The sequence below is a fragment of the Plecotus auritus genome (genome assembly GCF_963455305.1).
Source record: "Plecotus auritus genome assembly, chromosome: 2".
Lineage (NCBI taxonomy): Eukaryota > Metazoa > Chordata > Mammalia > Chiroptera > Vespertilionidae > Plecotus > Plecotus auritus.
This window is the reverse complement of record NC_137771.1, coordinates 69264490-69273371: the sequence shown is the minus strand read 5'-3', so window position 1 is coordinate 69273371 and position 8882 is coordinate 69264490.

Here is an 8882-nt window from a genome sequence, read left to right as displayed (position 1 = left end):
GGGGTATATCCAGACAAAGTGTATTATAAATCCTGGTAGGTCATTACATAGCATTATTGAACAAATCATAGTTTTTAAAATAATTTGTATATAGCTATTGGTGTGCCTTTTTCAATCAAAACATTTAAGTCATGACCATTTTATGAATGAGAAAGTGAGTGAAAATACTTTTTAAAAATATATATTTAACTTTATTTCAGAGAGGGAGAGAGAGAGCAAAACATCAATGATGAGAGAGAATCATTGATTGGCTTCCTCCTTCATGCCCTCTGGGGATTGAGTCCAGAACTCAGGCATGTAACCTGACCGGGAATTGAACCATGCCCTCCTGGTTCATAGGTCAATGCTAAATTGAAAAGACTTTTAAAAATAATACTTAACCATTTATTTGGGGGCATCAATTCCTATACCATGATAAAACATGTTTAAGCTAGCTGAGATTTAGACAAATGCTTGCTCTTCTGCCTTGCCTGATCATAAAGAATAAGTTTCTTTCATTTTATAAGTGGCTAGAGGCCCAATGTACGAAGATTCATGCAAGAATGGGCCTTACTTCCCCTGGTTGCCAACACCACCTTTGCTCTGGCCCAGAGCTGCTTTTCTGCCTTCACTCTGCCCAGAGCCACATTTTCACCTTTCCATGCTGCCCAGAGGCCCAGAGTGGCTGGGGGGTGAGGAACGCATGCATCATCGCCATGGCAACAATGCAAGCATCCAGCCCCCGGCCGCTCGGTGCCTGTGTATGCAAATTAACCTGCAATCTTTGTTGGGTTAATTTTCATACTCACTCCTGATTGGCTGGTGAACATTGCAAAGGTACGGTCAATTTGCATCTTTCTCTTTTATTAGTGTAGATTAGAGGCCTGGTGCACGAAATTCGTGCATGGGGGTTGTCCCTCAGCCCAGCCTGCACCCTCTCCAATCTTGGACTCCTCAAGGGATGTCTGACTGGCCTTTTGGGACCGATGCTTGTGGGATCAGGCCTAAACGGGCAGTTGAACATCCCTCTCACAATCCAAGACTGCTGGTTCCCAACCACTTGCATGCCTGCCTGCCTGATTGCCCCTAACTGCTTCTGCCTGCCAGCCTGATCACCCCGTAACCACTCCGCTGCCCACCTAACTGCTCCGCTGCCAGCTTGATTGCCCCTAACTGCCCTCCCCTGCAGGCCTGGTCACCCCCAACTGCTCTCCCCTGCAGGCCTGGGTCCCCCCCAACTGCCCTCCCCTGCAGGCCATCTTGTGGAAACCATCTTGTCTCCACATGGGGGCATCCATCTTTGACCACATAGGGGCGGTCATCTTGTGTGTTGGAGTGACGGTCAATTTGCATATTACTCTTTTATTATATAGGACTAGAGGCCTGGTGCACGAATTCATGCATGGGTGAGATCCCTCGGAGTGGCCTGTGGGGATCAGGCTGAAACATGCAGTCCAACGCTGCCTGTAGCTCCAACCTGATGCTCCTGCTCATCCCAGCCCCACTGCGCCTACTGTGGGCTAGTGCCCAATCAGTCCCGATCGGGATAGGCTACGCCTCCATGGCAGTGCTCGCCAGCCATGAGCCCTGTGTCTCTGGCGTCCTCCCGAGGGGAGTGGCATGTAAGATTGGGCCTAAACTGGCTCTCCAATATCCCCAGAGGGGTCCCGGATTGCAAGAGGGTGCAGGCCAGGCCGAGGGACCCCACCAGTGCACTATCGGGGTTGGGGAGGGACCGCTGGAGAGGTCCAGGACGTGTCTGGCCCCATCTCTCCCAGTCCCTATTGGCCAGACCCTATTGGCTAACTACAGCAAGCTAACATACCAGTCGGAATATCTACCCCCTGGTGGTCAGTGCACATTATAGCGAGCAGTTGAGCAGCCTTAGCATATCATTAGCATATTATGCTTTGACTGGTTGAACAGTCAACCGGTCACCTGAGACTTAGCATATTAGGCTTTTATTATATAGGACTAAAGGCCCGGTGCATGAAATTCGTGCATGCGGGTGGGTGTGTCCCTCAGCCCAGCCTGCAACCAATCTGGGACTCCTTGAGGGATGTCCAACTGCCTGATTAGGCTGGGTGGGATCAGGCCTAAACGGGCAGTCAGACATCCCTCTCACAATCCAGGACTGCTGGCTCCAAGCCGCTCTCCTGCCTGCCTGCCTGATTGCCCCTAACCACTTCTGCCTGCCAGCCTGATCACTGCCTAACTATTCCCTGCCAGCCTGATCAATGCCTAACTGCTCCCCTGCCAGCCCGGTCACCTCCAACTGCCCTCCCCTGCAGACCTGGTCACCCCTAACTGCCTTTCCCTGCTGGCCTGGTTGCCCCAAACTGCCCTCCACTGCAAGCCAGGTCCCCCCCAACTGCCCTCCCTTGCAGGCCTGGTTGCTCCCAACTGCCCTTCCCTGCAGGCCCAGTCAACCCTAACTGCCCTCCCCTGCTGGCCCAGTTGCCCCTAATGGCTCTACCCTGCAGACCTGGTTCCCCCCAACTGCCCTCACCTGCTGGCCTGATCACCCACATCTGCCCTCCCCTGCTGGTCATCTTGTGGCGGCCATCTTGTATCCACATGGGGGCGGCCATCTTGTGTGTTGGAGTGATGGTCAATTTGAATATTACCTCTTTATTACATAGGATTATTTACTAGAGAAGCTAAAAATCCACCATCTGCTTGACTTTTTTTTCACTGAAATCTTACAATGAGCACATCTGGATTTCCTTATTAGTTGACTGAAAAACTGCTTTTGAAAAATTATAAAGACACATTCTTCCCACTTCCTTAAAGCCAGTGCCCTGGATATCATCCAGATACAGATAGATAAAAACAGAACTGCTTGGGAGCGGATAATTGCAAATGGCATAGCACCAGGGAATCAGAAAATGCCTAGTTCAAGCCAGGTCCAGAAAGAGTGAGTTCCACATGATTTTACAGATTCAAATGCCAAGTTTCATTTCTTTCTAGTTCACTTCCCATGCAATATTAGCAACTTATCTTGTGCAGTTCTGTTTGTCCCATTTGTATATAGCGGGGTCATAATATTTTTAGATTAGAAAAATAGGGGGACTGGCAGTGATGATCTGCAACTATTAGCTAGGAAAGCAGAAGGTACACAATCTACATCTATTTGCAGATAATGGGGGCTGACAAGATACTGCACTTCGGGATGTGGTCACTAATGGGAGAGAGAACTACTTTGTCTGACTTCTCAGACCTCCAATGAATAATATTCGATCTGTATATCTATATTAATAACGTGTTTTACAGATTGTTCCCAATTGTTATCTGGTTAACACTTTTAGGAAAGCCCCGTCTCTAAAATCTTTGCAAATTAAATGTGTTCAAGTCCCATACTTACCTATTGCTCTGCCCTTTATAGCTTAGCCTGTGATGTGTGCTCTGAGATGCATTCTCCCTAACACTGTTAGAGGCCCATTACCTTTAATAAATGAAAACAATGTAAGAATGCATTTCACACACGCATGCACACACACATATACACACTTATGTTGGCTTTAAAGTCAGGCACACCTGATTTCCAATCCTAGCCCTGCAACTGGCTATCTGAATGATATTGCATATTACTCAGCACTCTAAGCCTGTTTTCAAAATAATGGAAGTAAATAAGTTAATTAATGTCTATTTATGTTAGTAGTACCGCTAGCTTAAGAGAGAGAGTGAAAGAGAGAGAAAGACAGAGACACAGACATACACAGAGTCAGATCTATAGGAACAAAACAAAAAAAAAACAAACAAACAAAAAAAGGAAAATGCCAAGAAATCTTTTTTGAAGGCTCAGAAATGCTAGTGATGGGGTTTCTAGAAGAAAATATAGCTATTTTCAGTCATAAAATTTTAGTTGTGTTATTTCTTAAATTGTTGTTTGCTTTCGCTTTGATTTGTGTTGTTCCTTGGTTTGAATTTGGAGGAAGAAGAAAAGGCTCTTATCAAGGAGACAAATGGGAACTGAACAAGAAGGAGATGCATGGAGCTTGTGATAAGAAATTCAGAGGAGGAGAGAGTTCTGAGGAGTAAACAAAATTACCAGGCTATAATGAGGGTCAAGCTGGGCAACTGCTGAAGCAAGTGATAGTAATAACAGAGGCATTAGACTAGTAGAAACAGAATCCAACATAAAGGGCCTTAAGGAAAGAGTGGGTGCCAAGAAATAAAAACTAATTGATTCATGCTATTTCTAAAGGAAGAAATCTACCTTCAAACAATGTACAAGACTATGACTAAAAATATATAGTCGTTTTCATGAAAGCTCTTTATTATTCATTTTAGGTTATAACCTTTTTGGCCTTAACAATGTAAGCAAGCTATTTACATTGCATATCATTCATTGCTCTCTCTCACAAAAATAATAGTTATAGCTGTTGAAATTTTCAGGATGACGTTTGAACTAACTTAAGTAGGGTTTATCAAAGATTAAGATAACCTCATAGGTCATAAACTGGTAAAGGAAGAAAAACAGTGTTAAGACATTTCAAACGCCGATTAGTCTCTACACATGTTTCTGTCTAGTTCAGCAGGAAGCAAACGTAGCTGGCACTTAATGAATGCTGCTTCCTGTCTGACGGCACCTCAGTTTCATTTTTAATTAAGTCTGATATCCCACACCAGGTTCAGCTGCAGCCTATCCTGGATAAAATGTTTTTAAAATTTCCTGATGCTTGCACATCTTTTACCACCCCGACCCCAATCTTACCTTAACTATAAAGTCAACAGCAGGTATCTTTTAGAGCTGGTAACAACGCTGCTTCACAAGATTGTTGTAAGAGTCCTAACTCTGTCTCTCAGTTTAGCTGTGCTGGTTTCTGATAAACTTCTTCCCAAATCCTGGGGACTTTATTTTTCTTTATAGTCCCCTTCCCCTCACACACAGAGAGAGAGAGGATTAGAAGTTGGTTTCCCAACATCACTAACAGAAACTGAAAGACCAGGAGGCAAGCTCACTGACTGGGCAGTTCCAAAGGTGATGTCCTGAGTGTTGCCTGGTGGATATATTTGACCTGATTTCTCAGAAATTGCATAATTTTAGTGAAAAAGAGCTTCAATTTTCTTTCCTATTTCAAATTGTCCTCAGGGCTGTGAGAATCCATAATTCTACAGTTAATAACTAATTATGTCTGAACTATGTGAATATACATTTTTTCCTTTTTAAGAAAGCGACCATGATTGTATTTTGCATTAAAGATGATGATAGAATTTTCTCTGATCGAGTTTGACATACATAGAATACATTGCTGTATAATGTTGATGAAAAATTAACTTACTAAATAGATAAGCCAAATGCTGAACAATTTTAAAGAATTGAAAAAAAAGATAATATCTTCAGTAAGTGGTATTGAGAAAACTGAACAGATACATGCAAAAAAAAAATAGATGAGGTTTTTACACCATATACAAAAGTAAATTCAAAATGAATTCAAGACTTATATGTAGCAACTAAAACCATAAAACTTCTAGGAAAAAATTATAAGCAATAAACTCTTTCATATCAGTCTTAGACATATATTTTTTGAATATATCTCCTCAGGCAAAAGCAACAACAGAAAAAATAAACAAATGGAACTACATCAACCTAAAAAGCTTTTGCACAGTAAAGGAAACAACAAAATGAAATGCAACCTACTGAATAGAAGATATTTGCAAATAATATATCCAATAAAAGTTTAATATTAAAAAATATGTAAAGAACTCATACAACTCAACATCAAACACACACACACACACACACACACACACACACACACACACACCTTATTAAAAAATGGGCTGAGGATCTGGATAGACATTTCTCCAAAGAAGACATAGAGACAGCCAATAGACACATGAACTATGCTCAACATCACTAATCATTAGGGGAATGCAAATCATAATCACAATGAGATGTCACTTTATACCTGTCAGATGGCTGTTATAAAAAAGACAATATATAATAAGTGTTGGAGAGATGTGGAAAAAAGGAAACCTCATGTACTGTTAGTAGGAATGTAAACTGGTGCAGCCACTGTGAAAAACAGTGTGGCTGCAAAAAATAAAAAATAGAACTACCATACAGCCCAGCAATTCTACTTATGGGTATTTATCTAAAAATCCAAAAGACACTGATTTGAAAAGAGCTATATACACCCCTGTGTTTATTACAGCATTATATACAATAACCATACTATGGAAGCAACCTATGTGTCCATCAATAGATGAATGGATAAAGAAGATGTGGTACATATATAAAATGGAATATTGCTCAATAAAAATAAAAAGATAAAATCTTGACATTTGTGGCATGAATGGACCTAAAGGTGAAATAACTTGGATAGAGAAAGATAAATATCATTTGATTTCACTTGTATGTGGAATATAAAAAAAACACACAGATGAACAAACAAAATAATACAGAAACCAACTCATTGAGATAATCGAGGAAAGAGGTTTGGGGGATGTGTAACAAGATGAAGGGGAATCAGAGCTACAAAAGTCCAATTATAAATAAGTCACAGGGATGTAAAGTATAGCATAGGGTATCTATACTAATAAAAGGGTAATATGCTAATTAGAGTGGACGTCTTTCCAGACAAAGCCACAGCGGCTGCAAGGGCTCAAGGGCCGAGGCTCAGGCAACCACGGCAGCTGCAAAGGGCCGAGAATCAGGCCAGCAGTGGCAGCAGCAGTGGGCTAATGGGGGTGGCGCCTTCCCCTGATCCACCAGATTGCCTCCTGCAGAGGGAGGCCAGACTGCTGCTTAGGCCGTGGACCAATGCAGAGGCAGTTAGGGGTGATCAGGCAGGCAGGTGAGTGGTTAAAAGCTTCAGTTTGATAGGTTGCCTTTTCATTTTGTTGATGGTTTCCTTTGCTCTGCTGAAACTTTTTAGTTTGGTGTAGTCCTGTGACTGACTATTTCATAAAATGACCACTGCTGGACTATGCGCTAGATCCAGGTCAGAGCAGAGATTGTTACAGAACCCAAGTTCATGCACCCAATGCTTCAAAGCCAATGCTCAAAATGTCAGAGTTTGGAGTAAGGAAGTTTATTGATCAAGGCACCAACTGAGATGATGGGAGACTTAATGGTGCCCCAAGCCCATCTTGCTTGCTGGACTAGGGACTAGGTTAAGGGTTGTTAAAGTGTTAATGGGAACAGGTATGCAAAAGTGCTGGTGGGGCAAGTTTCTATTGGAGGACCTTGGAACTTGACCACTTATGGTAAAGGGGCATCAACACTGGATCTTTCTGGACAATGGACCTTTGGTTTCTGAAAGTGTTCCAGGTCTTAACTTCTGATTATGGCCTGGTTCTTTGGTTCTATGTTTGTAGAGTGAGCAAGACTTAGGTGCAGCTAGAGGTCAAAGTTCTTTCCTCTGCACATGCTTTGGCTGCATGATTTGCATGTTGGTTTCTTGTCTTTGAAAAGCAACTCATTATCTCATTAAACAGGACAGAACCATCTTGAGCTGGTTCTGTGGTTACAATTGTCTGATTGAATTCCCCCTCTTCCCCACAGCCTGTTGGTTTCTAGAAGAGACCATTTCTGTGGGTCATAAACCAGTACCCCTATCCATCTGCTCCACTTGCCCTGTTCTATATAATTCTTCAGTGCCTGCTGATTCGATTTTTTGTTTGTTTGTTTGTTTTTGGTGAGCAGGGGCAAGTGTGATTTCTTTCCCAGGTTCTTATCCAGATTTGAAGAACGAAGCCATGGAGAAACTATCTCTAAAACTCTAATTCTAATTCTAAGACTCTGTCTCTCCTGGCATGGGGAGACAGAGGGGTCCCTTAAAGAATGTGGCCACTGACCTCTTTTCCTTGAGGTATCATATCTCCTGGAGTCACTTTCCCTTAGTGAAGGACCCCCGTGCTTTCCTCATTGGTCACTCTGCTACATAGTACCAGTTTCAAAGGCCAAAACCCACATGGTATCCCCCTCTTTCTTTCCCCTTATTTTGCAACATTCCTCTATCCTCTGTGAAAATGTTTCATTTTTCCCCATATCCTGTGACTTTTCTTTAGCCTCTGTGAATGTATGTCTTTCTCCCCCCTTATCCTGTGGCACTTCTCTGTCCTTCACATATCCATCTTATCTGTTCAGGTTGGAGTTGCTTTTTATCTACATTACTAGGGGCCCCATGCACGAAGATTGGTGCATGGGGGGTGGGTCCCTCAGCCTGACCTGCACCCTCTTCAATCTGGGAGCCCTCAGGCGAGCCCTCTCCAATCCTGGAGTTTCTGTCTGTCTTTGAAATCATATGAGCAAATTGAGACACCAACCCAATTTGGTTTAGTGCTCACAGAATAATAGAGCTCTTTTTTTTTTCTTTGCTGCATTGGTGGAAATTTCCTAGAAGTTGCAGGATAGCTTCCCTTTAATTTTTTCTCAACACTGTGACTTTACTTACGTCTCTCACCTTTGCTTTCCCTCTATCCCCTACCCACAATAGTAACTTGCTCCAGGCTCACTTTACTCTAGTGTCTAGGAGATCCCGCAACACATCTGCTACCAGAACTATGATTCCCAGCATTCCTGGTGCTCCCTGCGCTCTGGGCTTCCGCTTCCTGTCCAGAGGCTGCACAAACAAAAAGGACTGCGAACTCCAGTCACCCCTAGGCTGGACTGACAGGACCAGACACTCCAGTGGTGTCCCTGGGACCCCGGCCGCACACTGGCCACAGGCTCGAAGTGGGCAGGGTCCCAGGGACACCCACCCTGCCCCCTGGCCTCTTGGCTCTGGCACGTGTAGGCCCCGAGCAGCCGGGGGGAGGGGTGGGAATGCCCACCACGTTGCTAAGGCGACATGGTGGGCGTCCCAACCTGCCCCCAGCTACTTGGCATGCTGTCCACAGGCCCACCATCTTTGTTGGGTTAATTTGCTGTGGGCGTGATGGAGGTATGGTCA